This window comes from Amblyraja radiata, chromosome 23 (assembly GCF_010909765.2).
Source record: "Amblyraja radiata isolate CabotCenter1 chromosome 23, sAmbRad1.1.pri, whole genome shotgun sequence".
NCBI lineage: Eukaryota > Metazoa > Chordata > Chondrichthyes > Rajiformes > Rajidae > Amblyraja > Amblyraja radiata.
In genome coordinates this window covers 31248235-31270500 of record NC_045978.1, presented here as the reverse complement: position 1 = coordinate 31270500, position 22266 = coordinate 31248235, and the positions used below count along the sequence as shown (strand labels likewise).

General features: G+C 43.5%; 1 protein-coding gene across 2 annotated transcripts in view; it reads right to left on the bottom strand.

The window, feature by feature from the left end:
• slco4a1 (solute carrier organic anion transporter family member 4A1) overlaps positions 1-22266 on the bottom strand; it is a 158669-nt gene that overhangs the window by 61235 nt on the left and 75168 nt on the right. The window contains exons 1-2 of one of the 2 annotated variants that reach the window (XM_033041957.1): positions 12627-12673; positions 5225-5384 (exon numbers count right to left, since the gene is read on the bottom strand). The gene's annotated coding sequence lies outside the window, so the exon portion shown is untranslated. Of the gene's footprint in view, positions 1-5224; positions 5385-12626; positions 12674-22266 lie in introns of those variants that run through there. The other variant, XM_033041956.1, reaches the window with a different exon arrangement.

The following is a 22266-nucleotide window of genomic DNA, read 5'->3' as shown; positions in this document are numbered from 1 at the left end:
AGGCGGGGCGGCCCCGGACTTGCAGCTGCTGGCTCCAGCTCAGCTCTGCCTGTCCTGCCGGGTTGGCAGGGTAGCCTTCCACCTCCACCCCCTCCCCTCAGTCCGACACCAAGATCCTGCTGAAGTTGGGCAGCCGCCGGCCCTGCTCGAAGACGGGCGACTCGGAGCCGCTGCTGCTGGGGTCGTCCTGGTCGGAGAGAGAGTCCGCGGACAGTCTCCTGCCAGTCATGGGCAGACTGGGCGCGCGCTGGAGCTGCTGGTGCTGTTGGTGATGCTGGCGGCAGCAACAACCTCCTCCCCCTCCCTTGCCCAGCCCCAAACCCAGAGTCTGGGCCAGCTCCAACTCCAGGTTGGTGCTGAAGGCCACCCACAGCGCGGCCCAGTTTAGCGCCGGGCCGGAGGAAGCTGAGCCCAGGCTGTAGCAGGCGAGGTCGGGGCCTTCGCTCCTCCTCGGGGTTATAGATGAAGTGGTAGCGGGGTGGCACTTGTCGCCTGAGTGGGGGGGGGGGGGGGGGGGGGGAATTGAGTATATGGCATATTAAGTCCAACACGTCATTGATGAGGCCACGCCTGGATTGTTGTTATATAGTTTGGTTACCTAGCTACAGGAAAGACGTCATTAAGCTGCAAAGAATGCAAAGAAGATTTACAAGAATGTTGCCAGGACACGTGGGCTTTAATTATATGGAATGTTTGGACTTTCTCAGACTTTATTCATGGAGCTAGAAGACTAAAGGGTGATTTTGTGGTGAATAAAATCATGAGGGGCATGTAAAAGGCAAATGTCCATGGTCTTTTGCCCCAGGAAAGGGGGGTAGAAAACTAGATAGCATGGGTTTAAGGTGCAAGAAAAGGTATAAGGTTTAAGAAAACATGTAAATGAGAAAACAATTAAAAGAGACCAGAGGAGCAATTCCTTCAGACAGAGGGTGGTGCTTATATGGAATGAGCAGCCAGAGAACACCCAGGTTGCAAATGCTACATCGATTGGAAAGGATTAGAGGGATGATGGCAAATGGGACCGGCTGAGATGGGCATCCTGGTCAGCATGGACAAGTTGGGCCAAAGGGCCTTTTAAAGTACTGCATTACACTATGCCTCTTTAATTTGAGCATGTCCCTTTTGCCTCTAAGCTAGGCCCAAAATCACATGAATCAGAAACCTTTCCAAATACCAATCAAGTCAAATGACAATAAAGTATCATACATTCCTCCCTGCACCAGATTGGCTTTGGCTATGCCTCAACTCAGCACAATATATTCCTTCTCAATGCCAACATCACCACTCAATTAAATAAATAATTCAACAAATAAATCATTGTTCCCTCCTGGGGAAAGCAAACACCCCACATTGAAAACCCAGGATTTATTGGCTTGGCAGAAGTGTCCTGCTTGCCCTGATCCTTAGTCTCTTTCTCCTGATCCTCATCTGCAGAAGGCAGATTTCCATCAACCATTTTGGAGGAGGCTGCTTGATGAATCTCAGCTTTAAACTTGACAGAGCACTTCATCACAGAGAACATTGTCCAACAAAGTGTACTCTGGAAGAGAGCAAGGAAAGCAAGAAGCACAGTCTACAAGTTATAATTTTTTTATTACTTTCAAAACAGTTGAAATTATGAACCATTTTCATTTTAAACCTGTAAAAATCCAATCGGTGGGATACAATATCAGCTGATTTAAAAAAAAAACAAGTTCAGGAACCTGTCATTTAAAATTAAAACAGAAAAAAAACCCTGCAAATGCTGCAAAAAATCTCCAGTAAAAGTCTGAAGGCAGTTTTGATGAAAGTTTTTTTTGACCTAAAGTATTAATGTTTTCTTTTTCCCCACAAATGCCAGCAGCATAACCAAGAAGGACAACACCCCAGGCACGCCCTCTTCTCCCCTCTCCCATCAGGCAACAGGTATAGAAGTGTCAAAACGCACACCTCCAGATTCAGGGACAGCTTCTTCTCTGCTGTCATCAGGCAACTGAACCATCCTACCGATAACTAGAGAGCAGTCCTGAGCTACTATCTACTTCATTGGAGACCCTTGGACTATCTTTGATCGTATTTTACTAGACTTGCACTAAACGTCATTCACATTATTCCCTTTTATCATGTATCTATGCACTATGGATGGCTCAATTGTAATCATGTATTGTATTTATGCTGACTGGTTAGCACGCAACAAAAGCTTTTCACTATACCTTTGTACACGCGACAATAAACTATACTCCAATGTTGTCTGTGTGTTACTACCATTTTCTGTTTACATTACTGTTAGTCTCCCTGGCTTGCAGTTTGTGTGTTGTGGTGTTTATTAAACAACCTCGTAAATATGCTTTTTTTCTCTTGGACTGGAAACAGTGAAGGGCACTCAGAACAGCATTCAAGAGTTTTTAAGGCGTAGCACATGAGAGGTATGGCCTTTCAACCTGATAAGCTTGACAAGCCATGATAATTATACCTCTAAATTGACTGGTCATAACAAAAGGACACAGATTCATTTCACAAAACCCATTTCATTCTGGGAGATTAATCTTCTACGAGAGAGGTGATGTGGTGACGTTAATACATAACCAAATTATACGTTCAGTATCTTTAGATAGATTTCCGAAACCCATTTAGCATTTATTAAATTTAAGCATGCCCAATGCCCTTTATTCCAAGACAATGTCCTCTTGGAATTTCTTCCAGTGCCAGAAATTGGAATAGTGTGTTTATTTAAGGAATCTGATGCCAATGAAGCAGGCCCAAAGCCAGTTGAGAAACATTAGGGCTGTAAGGATGTTGGGAAGGGAGTTGATAATGACTTTGTAGGAAAGAACTGCAGATGCAGGTTTAAATCGAAGATAGACACAAAATGTTGGAGTAACTCAGCGGGATAGTCAGTATCTCTGGAGAGAAGGAATGGGTGACGTTTCGGGTCGAGACCCTTCTTCAGATTGAAGAGGTCTTGACAATGACTTTGGTTTGCTTATCTTTCCAGTAAATTTGGAGGGTTTTGCAGAGAAAGTGTTGGCAGTATCTCTCCAATAGTTTGAGGTAACTGCTTGAGTGGTTTGAATCTCGGAACCCTCTGCGAGGGTAGTGACCACAGCAGATGTTGAGTGCTGGGCCCGTTGTTTTATTGCTAATGACTTGGGGCTTGATTTTTGAACTGCACAGACACAGCAAGAAGAGAGCGTGGCCAGGGTGGTGTGGGTCTTTGATGATATTGGCTGCCTTCTTGTGGCAGTACTTCCCGCAGATCCCTTCATTGGTGAGGAGATTGATACCCGTGATGAACTGGGCAATGCCCAGATATTCTGCAGGCACTTTCATTTTTGAATGTTTGAGCCAGTCGAGTTGCTCGCCACTCTATACTTTTAGAAGTTCAAAGGAGTATTTGGTGACATGTTATATTTTCTCAAACTTCTGAGGAAGTTGTGGCATTGGTGAGCTTTCTTTATGATTGCATCAATGTGTTGGGTTTAGTACAGATCATTAGAGATGTGTATGCCCAGCAATTTGAACCTGTTGACTCTCTCCACCGCCATCTCACCACCAAGGGCCCTTGGCCTTCCCTTCCCTGAAGTCAACAATCAGATCCTCAGTCTTGCTAATGTTGAGAGCAAGATTATTGTACTGCTACCATTCAATCAGATTATTAATCTCCCTCCAATACTCTGACTCATTATCTGTCCAACAATAGTGGTAGTTGGTGAATTTAAGGACAGTGTTGGAAGTGTCTCACTATAGAGCCTTGTTTAACTTGTCTCCAGCAGTTTAGATTTCTTCCAAGTTCCTTCATCTGACAGCAGCAGCACAATGGTACGCCTACCCGCCATACACACCCACACTGAAGAAGAGTCTCGACATGAAGCGTCACCCATTTCTTCTCTCCAGAGATGCTGCCTGAGTTATTCCAGTATTTTGTGTCTACCCACCCAATTAAAGTTCTGTAATTGTTTATTATTACAAAAATTCAGTGCAGCCATTTGTTTTATATTGTAATTACTGATGATTATAGGATTTGTGGTTTCAAGTATATTTTCTTAATTTCATAGATTAAACCGCATTTTATGTAATCTGGCTCAGGAAATGTACGTTTAATTTGATATACCCCAAAGTAGTAGTTGAAGCTGATACGTTAGTGGCATATTAGAGTCTTTTGGATGGGCACATGGATATTCAGGGAATGGAAGAATATGGGTTCTGTTCAGGTAGGTAAGAGTTGGTCGTGGCATCATGTTTGGCATAGACGTTGTGGGCTGAAGGGCATATTCCTGTGCTGTACTGTTCTATGTTAAGTGTGCCACTATTACAGATAATCTCATAGATGCACCTCCGAGATTAATAAAGTGTTAGCCATTGAAAAATGTGTTCAGACAATTAATTAATGCCCACTGGCATTGAAAACACTGAAAAACTCCAAAGTCCTTTTAAAGAATTTAACTAAAAGATGGACACGTCACCGGCTGATCAAAGAGCGATCTGCCCAGTCTATCACACAGGCTATAGTATTATGTAAATTTATACAGTAACAGTCGATATAATTTGGCCAATGTATTGGAACGTCTTCTGTATGCAATTTATGAACTATAAAGACTTGGCGCATAAAGATAAACAGACTCTTAAAGGATGCTTGGAGAGATCGGTCTTTTAACAGCGAAAATCTATCCAGCCATGATAGTGGGTGACAATTTTTATTTTCAATCACATCTCAGATGGTGGTAATAAAAGCAAGGAGACTGTGGATTCTAGCCCTTGCATAAATCTTTAAAGACAAAATTAATACTGAGACTGAAGTGCAGAAACATGGTGGAAGTGCTGGGCTCAGATGTGCACTGTTTGAAGGACATTTTCTTGATTCAAGGTGGATGGGAAAGGTTCGATGATACATTATTCCCACCAAAGGAGGGAAGGGAAGTTATCTCTGGTTTCTTGCACAAAACTTTCCTTCATAAAACCTCAGCAATAATTTATCAGAACATAATATTGCCACAGAGAGTAAAATTGGCTCTCATGTTTCCAGTGTTGCAAGCAGTAATAAAAGTACATTTCAGTGTGTGCAAAATAGTTTTGAGAGACAGGTCATAAAAGGCACTTTTACTGTAACTGCAGAAATTTTTATTGCATCATTGTCCTTTTCACCAGTATATTGCAATTAAATTGAAAATATATACAAAACAAATGAATAAAGATCATGAATATAAATGTTGTTTTGGTGAAAACAATAGAAAATGTAAAAAAATACCTACGTTTCTGATCCGCAGTCCAGAGATTTGTGTTGACAACCAGCAGGTTTGTGTTCTGTCCTGACACCCCTAATGAACTCGCATCAGAAGGATGCTGAAATCCAAGGGTTCTTACAGCCAGGATTCCGGAAAATGTCTTCAGTGAATGAGGAGAGAATCCTGAAGGAAAAGGAGAGAAGGAGAAACAGCTTTTACTGGTAGATGGAAACAGTAGTGAGTAAAACACAAAGGGTTGGAGTAACTCAGTAGGTCAGGCAGCGTCCATGAAGGGAATGGACAGGCAATGTTTGGGTCAGGATCTTTTATCAGAGTAATTATGGTAGGGGGAGAGAAAGCTGCAAAAGAGGTGGGGCTGGGATAAAGCGTGGCAAGTGATAGGTGGATACAGGATGGGTGAACAAGGGCTAGAGGTGAAGAGGAGATAAAAGGGTGTCAGATAGAGAGAGACGAAGGAGTCAGTGGGAGGGATATGGGTTGAAAGGGACAGGATAGTGGGAGAAATGGGTGCACAACGGGGAGAGCGAGAGACGTGTGCACATGCAACACACTGGAAAGGGAGGGGAGTGTTATCTCAAATTGGAGAGTTCAATGTTCATTCCGCTGGGTTGCTAATAGATTATGAAGTGCAATGAGTAGGAAGGAACTGCAGATGCTGGTTTACACCTCAGATATAACCATAATGCTGAGTAACTCAGCGGGACAGGCAGCATTTCTGGAAAGGAATTGGTGACGTTTCGCATCGAGACCCTGAAGTCTGAAGAAGGGTCTCGACCTGAAACGTCTCACGTTACTTCTATTTAGAGATGCTGCCTGTCCCGCTGAGTTACTCCAGCATTTTGTATCTATCTGAAGTGCAATGAGCTTGGAGCTTTAGGGGAACACACTGAGAAAACCAGCTTCAGGCTGACAATAAACTTAAAAACTCAATTTGCAATCATTATGACGGTCATCAGAAAATCAGCTAACTTAAAAGAAGAATCACTAACAGTTATTAAATTTAATAATAACAGATGTATTTCTTCAAACTAGGCTGTGCTGATTTACTCAACATCGAGTGGTCTAGATATTATTGCCAAAATAATTCCTCATAATGATGAGTAAGTCTCTGGCAACGAGGGTAAAAACATGATCTTTGCACAAATCAAATTAGATTGATATTAATTACTGACTACATAGATACATAGACAATGGGTGCAGGAGTAAGCCATTCGGCCCTTCGAGCCATTCAATGTGATCATGCCTGATCATCCACAATCAGTACCCCGTTTCTGCCTTTCCCCCATATCCCTTGATTCCACTAGCCCTAAGAGCTCTATCTAACTCTCTTTTGAAAGCATCCAGTGAATCGGCCCTACTGCCTTCTGAGGCAGAGAATTCCACAAATTCACAACTCTCTGGGTGAAAAAGTGTTTCCTCATCTCAGTTCTAAATGGCCTACCCCTTATTCCTAAACTGTGGCCCCTGGTTCTGGACTCCCCCAATATCGGGAACATGTTTCCTGCATCTTGCGTGTCCAATTCCTTAATAATTTTATATATTTCTATAAGAAGCCCTCTCATCCTTCTAAATTCCAGTGAATAGGCGATACTGCTGGGCTGCTAACTTGCAAAAAATCCTGTACTGGATGAATGATGATTGCGACCACCTACCGACCTGGGTACACATGGAAAAGGCGAGTTCACATCTCCCGTTGCGGTCTGTCCTATGCTCTCAACTCCCCCTTCCTATAACATCTGTGGGTGCAGGCCCAATTGCGTCCCTCTCGCTCAAGATATGGAGTCAATTTAGGAAAAACTTCGGTTTACAAGGCCCTTCCATCTTGACCCCACTGCTTAAAAATCACATCTTTAAACCTTCAAGTACAGACTTCGCATTCAAAACCTGGCATAGTAATGGCATCAGTAGTATCAAAAACCTATACAAGGATGGCATTTTTTCGTCTTTTGCGGAGCTTTCGTACAACTATAGCCTCCCAAACTCCCACCTTTTTCGTTTTTTCCCGATTAGGAATTTTGTGAAGAAGCATTTCCCCCATTTCCCAAATCGTCCCCCTGAAACCCTGACCGAATCCATCCTAGCTCTAGATCCCAACCGGAAGAAATGCATCTCTTTTTTGTACAATTTGTTAGGGTCGGTTATATTGAAACCTCATACCTCATTAAAAGCTGCGTGGGAGGGCGAGCTAAATACGAAACTAACAGACCAGCAATGGGACTCTGCCTTGGATTTGATCCATTCTTCCTCCATATGTGCCCGTCATGGCCTAATCCAATGCAAAGTCCTTCACAAAGTCCACTACACAAACGCAAGATTATCTAGAATATACCCCGCTGTTAAAGACACCTGCAACAGATGCAATCAATCCCCTGCCAACCATAGTCATATGTTTTGGTCTTGCCCTAAGCTAGCAACCTTTTGGAGGAGTGCTTTCGACGTGCTAAGCAGAGCCTATGGCCAGACTATTTCTCCAAACCCACTGTCAGCTATTTTTGGTATTTCCCCCAACACCAACCTCTCTGTTGCGTTGAAGCGGGTCCTGGCTTTTACAACCCTGTTAGCCCAGAGACTGATTTTGCTTAACTGGAGACTTACCTGTCCCCCGACACACGCCCGCTGGATCAAGGAGGTGCTCTACAACTTAAAGCTTGAAAAACTTAGGTTCTCTCTCAAAGGCTCTACCAAGACATTCCTAGATACATGGAACCCTTTCCTGGAACTTGTTAACTCTCTTAACTTGTTTCCGGACTCGGAAGAGGACTGAGTGCCCTCTATCACAGCTCTGTCTTATTGCAGCTGCTATCCCCTCAACCCCTTCCCCCCCCTCCCCTCCCTCCCCACAATCTTTTTTATTTATCTATCTATTTATTTATTTATCTATTTATTTATTTATTCATTTATTTTAAATTAATTTTATTTTTTTATTTTTTTTAATCGTATTTGTGTGGATGTGTACGTATGTGAGTGTTGTTTGTCCCCGGGTGGCGAGGGTGGGTAAGGGTAAGGGTAAGGGTTTGAAGGGTCATTTACATACTGTTGTACAATTATGTCCTGATTATCACTGTCTGTTATCATTGTATGTATGCAAATTGCTGTTAAATTTAAAATTCAAATAAAAAGATTTAAACTAAATTCCAGTGAATACAAGCCCAGTCACTCCATTCTTGCATCATATTACAGCCCCGCCATCCACGGAATTAACCTACGCTCCCTCAATAGCAAGAACGTCCTTCCTCAAATTAGGAGACCAAATCTGCACACAATACTCCAAGTGTGGACCCACCAGGGCCCTGTACAACTGCAGAAGGACCTCTTTGTTCCTATACTCAACTCCTCTCATCATGAAGGCCAACATGCCATTAGCTTTCTTCACTGCCTGTTGTACCTGCATGCTTACTTTTAGTGACTGATGCACAAGGATGCCCAGGTCTCGTTGCACTTCTCCTTTTCCTAACCTGACACCATTCAGATAATAATCTGCCTTCCTGTTCTTGCCAGCAAAGAGGATAACCTCACATTTATCCATATTATACAGCATCTACCATGCATCTGCCAGCTCACCCAACCTGCATCCTCACAACATCCTCTTCACAGTTCACGCTGCCACCCAGCTTTGTGTCATCTGCAAATTTGCTAATGTTACTTTTAATTCCTTCATCTAAATCATTAATGCAAATTGTAAATAGCTGTGGACCCAGCACCGAGCCTTGCGGTATCCCATTAGTCACTGCCTGCCATTCTGAAAGGGACCCGTTAATCCCTACTCTTTGTTTCCTGTCTGCCAACCAATTTTCTATCCATGTTAATACCCTACCCCCAATACCATGTGCTCTAATTTTGCCCACTAATCTCCTGTGGGACCTTATCAAAGGCTTTCTGAAAGTCCATGTACCAAACTACATCCACTGGCTCTCCCTTGTCCATTTTACTTGTTACATCCTCAAAAAATTCCAGAAGATTCGTCAAGCATGATTTCACCTTCGTTATTCCATGCTGACTTGGACCGATCCTGTTACTGCTATCCAAATGCACCGCTATTACATCTTTAATAATCGACTCCAGCATCTTCCCCACCACCAATGTCAGGCTAACTGGTCAATAATTCACTGCTTTCTCTCTCCCTCCTTTCTTAAAAAGTGGGATTATATTAGCTACCCCCCAATTCACAGAAACTGATCCAGAATCTATAGAACATTGGAAAATGATCACCAATGAGTCCACGATTTCTAGAGCCACTTCCTTAAATACCCTGGGATGCAGACCATCAGGCTCCAGGGATTTATCAGCCTTCAGTCCCATCAGTCTACCCAACAACTTTTCCTGCCAAATGTGAATTTCCTTCAATTCCTCCTTCATCCTAGATCCTCTGTCCCCAAGTACATCTGGGAGATTGTTGAACAACCAAAGTAATTGTTCAACTTGTCTACCATTTTCTTGTTCCCCATAATAAATTTACCTGTTTCTTTTAAGGGACCCACATTTGACTTAACTAATTTTTCCTCTTCACATACTTAAAGAAGCTTTTACTATCCTCTATATTCTTGGCTAGCTTACCTTCGTACTTCATCTTTTCTCCCCGTATTGCCTTTTTAGTTTTCTGTTGATCTTTAAAATTTTCCCAATCCTCTGGCTTCCCGCTCGTCTTTGCTATGTTATACGTCTTCTCATTCATTTTTATACTGTCCTTGACTTCCCTTGTCAGCCACGGTCTCCTCTTACTCCCCTAAGAATCTGTCTTCCTCTTTGTCCCACAGAGTTTGGAATGGTACTTTACTCAAATTTAAACGATCCTTGCGATATATTTCACTACTTCTTATGAATTTCTCCAGCACAGAAAGATAATTTTATACCAGTTCCATTTCTTAGGTAGCAAACATAGCTATTAGAGTATTTTATAGTCTCATATTTCCCTTTGTTTGCTCTTCTAATCAAGTTTCTTTAAACAATTTGACCTGAACCCATTCATTTATTTCATGATTATTTATATTATTAAATCTCTAGTTAAAAATACAAAAAAGCTGGAGAAACTCAGCAGCATCTATGGAGCGAAGGAAATAGGCAACGTTTTGGGCCGAAACGTTGCCTATTTCCTTCGCTCCATAGATGCTGCTGCACCCGCTGAGTTTCTCCAGCTTTTTTGTGAACCTTCGATTTTCCAGCATCTGCAGTTCCTTCTTAAACATCTCTAGTTAAAAATGTCAGCTCCTGTGAAGGAGTCAGGGTGGAGTCTCAACGCCGCACTCAGTGGGTGACAACATGAAAGTGTTCTCATTGGTTTCAGAAATCTGGGAAACGTTGTGTGGACCAAGTCCAAACCTCCTTTGAATTGGTTGAATGTGACACAGGCCCACAGGGTGAGGCTCAGTGCTCCTCTCATGTTCCTGAGTGACCGCTACTCGGCTGTATGAATTAAACTCTTTCTATTAAAAGGTCTGTCGCAGAATATATAGCTCTGTTCATTACAGTCTAGGCATTTGGTACAATTCACAAAAACTAGGTAACATTGTTTTAATATATTATATTGTAACATCCAAAGTAAGGAAAACACACATTTAGAGATTAACCAGATGATGCTTTCATAGAAACATAGAAATTAGGTGCAGGAGTAGGCCATTCGGCCCTTCGAGCCTGCACCGCCATTCAATATGATCATGACTGATCATCCAACTCAGTATCCTGTACCTGCCTTCTTGAGGAGATCCCCCGCAGCATAATCAAGCTGGCCCAAGGGATGCAAATCAGATGGGTACACTAATTAATTTTACTTCACCTGCCTCTCTCTCAGGGCCCTCTACTGCATACCCCATCTCGGACTGTGATATTCCCAACAGCATCCCACACTTCCATCTATGCACATTCCCAACCTAATCTCCCTGGTACCAACACCCTCCAGTCAGAAGAAGGGTCCCGACCTGAAACGATGCTTGTCCATTCCCCCCCATAATATGTGCCTGTCCCGCTGAGTTACTCCAGCACTTTGTGTTTAACTCAAGATTCCAGCATCTGCAGTTCCCCGTGTCTGCTTCTGAACATCGACACCCTTCCTAGTTTATCTAAGCACACCCGTGATTAATGACTACTCTCCTCCAGTTAGCTCATCCTCCATGGGAGCATGACCACACCTGACCAAGTTATCACCTTAGCACAAATATTCACACCCCAGTACCTGGCTTTACCTGCATCTCACCACTCCCAATCGCCCCTCTGCTGATTTGGCTCGTCAAATTGACCAGCCTATTTGGCTAACAATTTACAAATGAGCAGAGAGCAAAGTAGTGCTCACATTCCTCTCAACACGTAGGAGAATCACAAGACCTAGATCTATTGGACCATCAGATATATCCACAGATAAAGTAAAAATCATAGCAGCAGGATTTTGGAGCTTTGTGCTTAACTTAGAGATAGAGTGTGGAAACAAACCCTTCGGCCCAATTAGTCCAAACCGGCCATCGATCACCCATACACTAGTTCTATGTCCTACACACTATGGGCAATTTTGCAGAAGCCAATTAACCTACAAACCTGCATGTGCTTGGATTGTGGGAGATAACCAGAGCACCCAGAGGAAACCCACGCAGTCACAGGGAGAATGTGCAAACTCTTGTACAGACAGCACCCGAGGTCAGGATCGAACCCGGGTCTCTGGTGCTGTGCCACCATGCCGCCCTTCGGACTTTAAATTTCTCAAGAATTTCAATAAAGTAATAAGACAGCATAAGCTGAGAATAAGTGCAAGGACAAAATTAAAAATCACCATGCAAAGAAAAACCTGGATAAAAAAATAAAGAACACAATGATCCTTTGCAATTGTAAAGCAAGGAATTGCAGATGTAGGAAATCTGAAATGAAATAGAAAATGCTACATCTATGGAAGGAAAAACCAGATTACTATTTCAGGACTGAATTTTCATCAGGTCCCTCTGCACACTTGTTTTGATCTCAGATGTCTATGCTGGATGCACATGGCAACATCTGAATACAAGATGCACAAAACGTTTAGTTCCCTGTAATGTGTAGAAAATGCTCATATAGTTCAGGGAGGGAGCAATATCTTGCAATCCCTTAAACTCACCAAACTTTTCAAAATCAAAATTATACAAGTCTCGCCAAAATCAATAACAGGGCGATATCACAAGATAATAAACACTCAAAACATGAGAGAAATGCCTGTATAAAAACAAAATACTAAACAATACCTAATCTGTGAAAATAGCAACTCTCACACCCTTCACATCTTCACATTATAGCAATTGTTTGATTATACATCTAATTGTTCAGCTAAAATCACAAGAACTGCACAATTGAGTTCAGAATACAGGCAAACATAACAATATCACGTTAAATCAACTTTATTTCTACTACTTCTATTCAGATTATGTATAAAGGGTTGGTGGTGTTACTCACCGAGCCATACAACGAGTAGCTGTAGACTTGCTAAGACATTGCACTCACTTCAGGTTTCTCTCTTCATGGTCTTAAATAGACATGGTTAAGTGCACGTGTTTAGGGAGTAATGTCATTCAAGTATTTGAGTATTTTCCTTCCGTAAACAGTGCCAAGGATTGGCTAATCATTACAAGGTTATTTGGAATCCATCTACGTTAATACACTTCAAAACCAGTTTAATTTGGACACCAAAGCGATTTTCCTTTCCAGTTGTTTATGAAATTGTGATTGAAATTGGGATACTATTCAACACTTTAAAAGAAGCATTTCCTGTCAGAATTGAATGGGCTACAATAGAAAGCTTCCAACACTGGCACATTAATATCCAAAGGTACTGATCTGAATCTGAAAGTACACACGAGCGGGGTCAGCCGGGTGAAAGATCATGAGTGGCATCATGGCTTTACCAATGTAGCTTAAGGGTGACAAAGCGCTGATATATGCCATCTATGAACAGATGTCTCGAGCATAGCAGTATCCTGTGCACACTATTCCAGAATCAGGCTTCCTCTCATCCCCTGGACAGTGGGATGAAACCTCTCCCACTGCCCTGAACTTATTTCACCCACATTATGCCCTTTACAACCACATCTTGCCCTACAAGACCTCTCTCTGTATTTTCACTGCCCCTGCCCACCCTAACTCTACCCACCTTTTTAAAAGGCAAAACAACCACCCATCCTTTCAATCTTTTTCATCAAAATCCTTGAAAGCACCGCGGCTTTCTAATCTCATACAACATAGAGAGTGCAGCACAGAAACAGATCCTTTGGCCCACAATGCCAGTGTTGAATATGACACCAAATTAAACTAATCTCATCTGCCTTCATTTGATCCATTTTCATGTACACAACCAAAAGCCTCTTAAACACCACAATCGTATTTGTTTCCACCACCACCCTAGGCAATGCGTTCCAGGCACCCAACACTCCACGTATTAAAAAAAACTTGTCCTGGACATCTCATTTAAACTTTCCTCATGTGTTCTTAAGCTATACTCGTTTGCCATCTCCATTCTGGGAAAGCCGCTCTAACTGTCTACGTTGTTCATAATAATAATAATAATAATAATAAATTTTATTTATGGGCGCCTTTCAAGAGTCTCAAGGACACCGTACAAAAATTTAGCAAGTAGAGGAAAAACATGTAAGCGGAATGAAATAAATAGTAGAGACATGACTAGTACACAAATTAAAGACAGAATTCAATTCAAAACACAATATGAGGCAATTCAAGCACAGATGAAAAGGGAGGGGGACGTGGGGCTAAGGATAGGCAGAGGTGAAGAGATGGGTCTTGAGGCGGGACTGGTAGATGGTGAGGGACACGGAATTGCGGATCAGTTGGGGGAGGGAGTTCCAGAGCCTGGGAGCTGCCCTGGAGAAGGCTCTGTCCCCAAAACTGCGGAGGTTGGATTTATGGATGGAGAGGAGACCGGCTGATGTGGATCTGAGGGACCGTGAGGGTTGGTAGGGGGAGAGGAGGTCAGTGAGATATGGGGGGGCCAGATGGTGGAGGGCTTTGTATGTGAGAACCAGGATTTTGTAGGTGATCCGGTGGGAGATGGGAAGCCAGTGAAGTTGTTTGAGGACTGGAGTGATGTGATGCCAGGATTTGGTGTGGGTGATGAGTCGGGCGGCTGCGTTCTGGACCAGTTGGAGTCGGTTGATGTAGGTGGAGCTGTAGTAGTCCAGTCGGGAGGAGATGAAGGCATGGATGAGTCTTTCAGCAGCGAGAGGTGTGAGAGAGGGTCTGATTTTGGCGATGTTGCGGAGGTGAAAGAAGGAGGTTTTAATGACATGGCGGATGTGAGGCTCAAGGGAGAGGGTGGAATCAAAGATCACGCCAAGGTTGCGGGCCTGGGGAGATGGGGAGACAGTGGTGCCGTCGATGGTGAGAGTGGGGTTATTGATTTTGTAATACTTCTGTACTACTTCTATCAGGTCTCCTGACAGTTTTCGGTGCTTCAGAGAAAACAATCCACATTTGTCCTAGCTCTCCTTTTAGCTAGTACCCTCTAAAGCAGGCACGATCCTGGTCAATCTCTCCTGCACCCTCACTTAAGACTCCACATCCTTCTTGTAATGGGGGACCAGAATATTCTGGTGTAATCCTTTCTTTGAATCCTTTGTTTGGATGTCTCTGATCAGTATTTCGACCTTTTCTTTAGGCAGAGGGTGGTGAATCTGAGGAATTTATTGCCACCGAAGGCTGTGGATTCCAAGTCAATGGATATTTTTAAGGCAGAGATACTGTAGATAGATTCTTTGTTCTTTCTGGGTGTCTGGGGTTATGGGGAGAAGGCAGGAGATTGGGGTCAGGAGAGAGAGATAGATTAGCCGTGATTGGATGGCGGAGGAGTGTTGATGAGCCAAATGGCCTAATTCTGTCTATGAACTTATGAACTCGTCTGGTTTCTGACCAAAAATGGAGCTTATCCAAGATCCCAACTATAGCAAAGCATCTATGACAGATAATCCATCTTACCCACAACACTTGATGTGATTAACTACAATAGCCTTCTGCCAAGTCGTTATGTTATCTCCTTCTGGGAAAAACTGCGCCCTCCTGGATTTCGTTCACATCCATGACAACGCAACATTCCCTTCTCTTCCTGCTGTTGTTATCTCCCTCGGATATTTTCCTATTGCTGTCTCTCAGTAATCTCCAGCAAACTCAAAAAGACATTTTCAAGCACTTTCTCATCACCTCACGAAAAACTCTTCCGCCTGTATCCTGGCACACACACACAGTCATGCTCATACAGCACCAATCTGCTCCCGCATTTGAACCAGCTTCAGGTTTAGCATCGCCTCAGGTTTTAAATTCTACCACTGTTTTTAATTTCTCCATGTCATGACCCTCTCTATTTCTAATCTTCTCCATCCTATAACCTTCAGATATTTCTCTACCCCACTAGAAACATTCATAATATTCTTATTCAATTTTCAGGTACTTCATGTCGTTGACAAGACCCTCAATTATTGCCCATTCCCAATTGATCTTAATATTCAGTGCCTTTAGTCATTAACTGTATACATTCTCTTTACATTCAACTTTCCAAAGTGCAACACCTAACTCTTGCTCTGGTTAACTCCCATCTGCTATTTCTCCAACCATTTCTGCAGCTGATCTATATCCTGCTGTTCAAAATCTCCAAATTTGGTGTTGTCAGCAAAGACACTCACTAAACCATCTACATTTACATCAAAGTCATTTACAGTATATCTATACATAACTAATACTCTGATCTTGTGCTCTTCCGGTTTGCGTGGTTTTTCTATTTGTGCAAAAATGGTACACGATAGCGCTACAATCTTTTGCCACCTTACTCACTATTCTTCTGTGCTCAAGTGCAACAGGGTTTGTTCCGATCGATGGTATAGTTTAAAAGTAATTAAGGTTTAAAAATCTTTAAAAAACCGTGCATGCGCAGATTGGTCTCCTCTCCTGCCAGTCACCGGAAGAGGTGAGGGAGGGATTGGGGATGGGAGGAGGAATGGGGAAAGATCCTGGGAGGTGAGGAGGGAGAGTGGGGGGATTGAGGGAGAGGAAGGGGTAGGGAGGGAGAGGGGGGAAAGTGGGGGAGATGAGGAGGGAGAGTGGGGGAGGAGGGAGCATAGAGGGTGAAGAAGGGGGAGTGGGGAATAGAGGGCGAGGAGGGCAGTGGGAGGTCAGGCGGGATATTGCGGGGGGGATAGTGGGGGGTAGGGAGGGGAGATGTTATGGAGGGAGGGAGAGAGTGATTGAGGGTAGGGGAAAGGAGAGGTGGGGGAGGGATTGTTGCAGGGGAGGAGGAGAGAGGAAAGAAGAGGGAGGATGAAGAGGAGGGGGAGGGAGTGCTGAGGGATGAGGGGAAATGAACCGCGCCTGCGCATTTAGGGGCTATAGGTGAGTGGTGGAATATTGTGCTGGGGGAACAGATTGCGTTGGGGGAATGGGTGAGTGATGGCATATTGCATTGGGGAACAGGTTGCGTTGGGGGACCAGGCCTCCCGTGTGACTGGGACCCAATGGGTCCCACTTAGTCTAGTATATTATAAACAGCAGAGGTCCCACCACAGATCCATGCAGAACTCCACTGGTCACAAACCTTCAGCCAGAATATCTACCTTCCAACGCATCCCTCTGCCTGCTATGAAGAAGCCAGTTCTGAATGCCTGCCTCTTTGTAGGGTACATTGAGCAATCCCTGTTCCAGGCGTACACTGGCCCTATACCCAAACTCTATCACCGTTACATCGCTGCTACCTCCTGCACCCATGCAGAACTCATGGACTTCATCAATTTCACCAATTTTAATCCTGCACTCAAATTTACTTGGACCATCTCAGACACCTCCCTCCCCTTTATTGATCTCAGTCTCCATCGCAAGAAATAGACTATTTGACTGATGTCTATTACAAACCCACTGACTCCCACAACGATCTCGACTACACTTCTTCCCACCCTGCTTCCTGCAAAGACTCTATCCCCTACTCCCAATTCCTCCGTCTACGCTGCATCTGCATCCAAGATGAGGTGTTCCATATTAGAACAACCGGGATGTCCTCATTCTTTGGGGAATGGGTGTTCCTCTCTCCCATCATAGATGAGGCCCTCACTCGTGTCTCCTCGGTACCACGCAGCTCCGTCCTTGCTCACCCTCCCCCTAGTCGCAACAGAGACAGGGTCCCCTTAGTCCGTACCTTCCACCCCATCAGCCGTCGCATACAACACATAATCCTCCAAAATATCTGTCACCTCCAACGGGATCCCACCACTTGCCACATTTTCCCATCTCCACACCTTTCCGCTTTTCGCAGACACTGTTCCCTCCGCAACTCCCTGGTTAACTCAGACCTACCCACCCAAACCACCCCCTCCCCAGACATCTTCCCCTGCGACCGCAGAAGATGCAACACCTGTCGTTCTATCTCCTCCCTTGACTCTGTCCAGGGACCCCGACAGTCCTTTCAGGTTAGGCAGATGTTCACTTGCACCTCCTCCAACCTCATCTACTGTAATGGTTGTTCATGATATAGACTCTTGTACATCGGCTTGACCAAACGCAGACTGAGAGATTGTTTTGCGGAAAACCTTCACTCAGCCCGCGTGAACCAACCTGATCTCCTGGTTGCTGGACACTAATTCTCCTTCCTTCCCATTCCTACACAGACCTTTCTGTCCTCGGTCTCCTCCATTGTCAGAATGATGCTAAATGTAAATTGGAGGAACAGCATCTCATATTTCGCTTGGACAACTTACAGCCCTGTGGTATGAATATTGATTTCTCTCACTTCAGGTAGCCCTGGCATTCCCTCTCTCTCTATCCCTCCCCCACCCAAGTCACACCAGCTTCTCATTTTCACCCTACAAATAGCTTACAATGGCCTGTTTCCTTTATCATTGTAACTTTTTTGCATATCTTTCATTCATTGTTCTTTATCTCTCCACATCGCCATCTATGTCTCTTGTTTCCCTTATCCCTAACCAGTCTGAAGAAAGGCCTCGACCCGAAATGTCACCCATTCCTTCTCTCCAGAGATGCTGTCTGTCCTGCTGAGTCACTCCGTCTTTTTGGGTCTATCTTTGGTTTAAACCAGCATCTGCAGTTCCTTCTTACACATTCTCCATTCCTTTCTCTGGCTTTACAATTTGCAAATCTTCAATCCTTCTGTCTCACATCTTCTGCTTTAAACTCTGGACTTTGTTCCAACCATCTGGCTATCAAAACCCCCCCCTCACCAGTGTCCACCCATCACCTGCCACGTTTTGCCCTGCCTCTCCAAAGCTATTGGAGTGTCGTAAAAACCTAGCTTTAATGCCTGTCAGGGAAGGAAATCTACTAGGTTTCTTTGGTTTGGTCGATCTGTGACTCCAGACCCACCAAGGCACCTGACTCATAATTGTCTTCTGAACCCGCCCGTGGATCCTACTCAAGATCAAGTAGGGATGGAAAACACATGCTGGCCTTGCCAATAATACCCACATCTGAAAGACTACAAGACAGGATTGGTTCAATGATGCATTAAAATTCTTGGAGGACTGAGAAAGAAAGACCAATTTAGGTCGTCTCTTCGACCGCTCAACGGACAAGGCAAAAAAAATAATTTGCAGTGTTTGAACAAACCGTGGAAAGGCTCTGAACTAATTGAGAACATAGATTAAGGAGGGTGGAGAAATAAACACAAGGATTAAGGGGCAAAGTAGCATGGATGGAAAAGTACTTTCCAGTATTATTTGATTTTCTCATATCCTGAGACAATCAACAGTTTTGGCAACATGGTCAGATTTTGTATTATTTGTTCCAGAAACCTAACTAGGCCAGCCACATAAATGCTGCAGTGACTCACTTGTGTATTGCACAAAGCCTTTTAAATATTAAAATGGCATAAGCTGGTAGTTGAAAGAGCAACAAATAATACAACAAATAACAAATAATCATCCATGCTAGTTGATAGAGCATAGGTCCAACAACAAGATTCTCAACACCAGCCACGGTATAACAACCTGTCTGACTGTCATCCAAACTGGGTGGCACAGTGGCGCAGCGGCAGAGTTGTTGCCTTACAGCGCCAGGGACCCTGGTGCAGTCCTGACCATGGGTGCTGTATGTATGGAGCTTGTACGGTTTTGGTAAAACACACTAATAATAATAATAATAATAATAATAATAATAATAATAATAATAATAATAATAATAATAATAATCATAATAATAGATGTTATTGTCCTTACACAGAGGTACAACGAGATTTGGTATGCAGCTTCCATCCGATGTAATAACTTAATTAACTAAAACTTTAGACATCCAGAGAAACAAGGGAGGGGGGGGGGCACTCAGCAGGGCCGGTTCAGAGCAGCTATAGCTCTGGGGATGAAGCTGTTTCTAAGTCTGGAGGTGCGGGCTTAGAAGGCCTTGTAACGTCTGCCGGAAGTTCGAACAGACTATTGCAAGGGTGTGAGGAGTCTTTGTGAATGCTGACGGCCTTCCAGAGGCACTGAATTGTCCCTAGTGCCAAAGGGCCTGTTTCTGCCCTGTATCTCTAAAGCCTAAGGTAAAGTCTAAAGTCTGAAGCCTAATCTACTTCAAGAATCCACCCACAATATTTGTAGCGTGAGACTGATTCATTTATGAACATCTGACGGAAAATACACCTACGGAAGCTTTAGTGACAGCATTTGTCAAACCCATGACCTCTACCACCAAGTACAACAGCAGGCACCATCGAAACACCACCACTTACAGATTCCTCTTCAAGCTGTCTAATATTGTGCCCTGGAATTATCACTAAACCTTCATTTTTGCCAGATCTAAATCCCAGAGCCTGACTCCACAGCACCTTCAGTAAGGCAGCTCATCACCACTTGGGGAGGGACTGTTAAATGCTGCGAGTGAGAATAACATTTTTCTCATTTTTCAGTTTGCCATTCTTGTAAATGTCCTGACTTATCAGAACTGAAAGTGGAATTGGAACAGATGCATGCAGTGAAAAACAGTGGTGACAGAATTTCTCCACAAAGACTTTCCACCATAACTTCCCTTGAGTCACATCCAAACGATGAGAGAAACAGTGCACAACGCAGCAAAGGACCTTCATTGAAAAACAAGCTAAAAATATAGTCATGCACAAAATCCTTTTTGAACACTTATATTTTCCAAATCAAAGGGAATCTTAACAAGTAACAAAGTGAAGAATATCTGTCAGTTGAAAATTAGTCCAGTATGCTGCTGACAGAATGGTTCAACTGGATTCAGCAGCCCAGAAAGAAAGGAAAAATAACTGAATGGCAATCAGAAAGGGATGTTTTCATTCATCTTCCTGACAGGCAGCATTATCTGGAAACGATACATGCTCATCCTTTCGCAATGCTTCTGTAGAGGGGAAAAGCAACTGAACAAAACTGCCCAAATGATGCAATTTGGAACCTTTAATTCTGCAAATTGCATAACTGAAAGGAAATAATGATGTATGCCAAAAAGTTTTGGCAATTACATATGATGCACAACCACACACAAGCTGCACTTGTAGAATGGAACATTAAAGACCCATTTATCATGAGGAATGTTGCAATAATATTCATCAAAAGTCTGAGTGTGTGCCTCAGCAGTAGATACCTACACCAATATTGTGCTGGGTTAAAAGAGAGGTAAATAAAGTCTTTCTGGAGCAAGTTAATAAAAAAGATCTGTGAAAATGTTGATTGTATAACAAATCAAATCAATAATTCTAGATTGTCAACAAAGAAAATCCAAATGTTCACAATCCTTTATCTCCCGGTACGATGGTCTAAAATTAGAGGGCATAGATTAATGGTGAGAGGGAAAGATTTCAAGGAGATCCTAGCGAGAACATTTTCACACATTGGCTGGTGGATAGGTGGAACAATCTGCCAGAGGAAGCGATAGAGGCGGATGCGATTACAACATTTAAAACTCGCTTGGTCAGGTACATGTATTTGAATGGTTTAGAGGAATATGAACTAAATGCAGGCAAATGGGTCAATCTCAGGTAGACCTTTGTGGATAATGACGAGTTGGTTTGAAGGGCCTGTTTCTGTGCTGTATAACTAGGCGGCATAGTGGCACTGCGGTAGAGTTGCTGCCTTACAGCACCAGAGACCCAGGTTCGATCCTGATTACGGGTGCTATCTGTAAGGAGTTTGTACGTTCTCCCTGTGACCTGTGTGGGTTTTCTCCGGGTGCTCCGTTTTCCTCCCACACTCCAAAGACATACAGGTTTGTACATTTAATTTGCTTGATAAATTTGTAAATTGTCCCTAGCATGTGTAGGATGGTGTTAGTGTGCGGGAATCTCTGGTCAGCGCGGACTCGGTGGGCCGAAGGGTCTGTTTCTGCACTGTACCTCTAAACTAAACTATGACTATGGACATGAAAGCCAGTGTTGAAGGCTATCCTCTTTACAACTTGAAAATTCCAGCTAATATGTCTCCAAACAGGTTGTCAATCCCCAGCAAAGTCTGCTAATAAGTCTGAACCGTAGTTCAACCGAATCATAATTGAATTGAAATGGCCTCAGTTGTCATTCTGACACCTGGGGTTAGTCCCCATAGGACCAAAATTCAAAACGAATATAATAATCGTCAGACTCCTCACATTTTTCCTATAGTTGGCCAATGTTTCTAATTGCTTGTCTTGAGTGGCCAATGGGAAAAAATGGTCATGAATGGATTTACTTACCAATAGAAACCCAAACCCATCTCAGAATAAAGCCGAAATGCCCCACAGGCAATTAGAATAAAACAAATTATAGAGTTATGCCCCTGTCCCACTTAAGAAACCTGAACGGAAACCTCTGGAGACTTTGCGCCCCACCCAAGGTTTCCATGCGGTTCCCGGAGGTTTTTGTCAGTCTTCCTAATGGTTGAAAGTGGTTTCCACTTCTTCTATGTTCCGGCGATTATTTCAAAAAATTATAAACCGGCCGCAACTAAAAATAGGTTGCCGTTTTAAAAATCGGTAATTTTTTAGTCGAAGCCGGTTGCGATGCTAGTTGAAGGTGGTTGCCGGAGGTTGCAAGTAGTGGAAGGTAAGACCTTCCACTACCTGCAACCTCCGGCAACCACCTGCAACCTCCGGCAACCACCTTCAACTT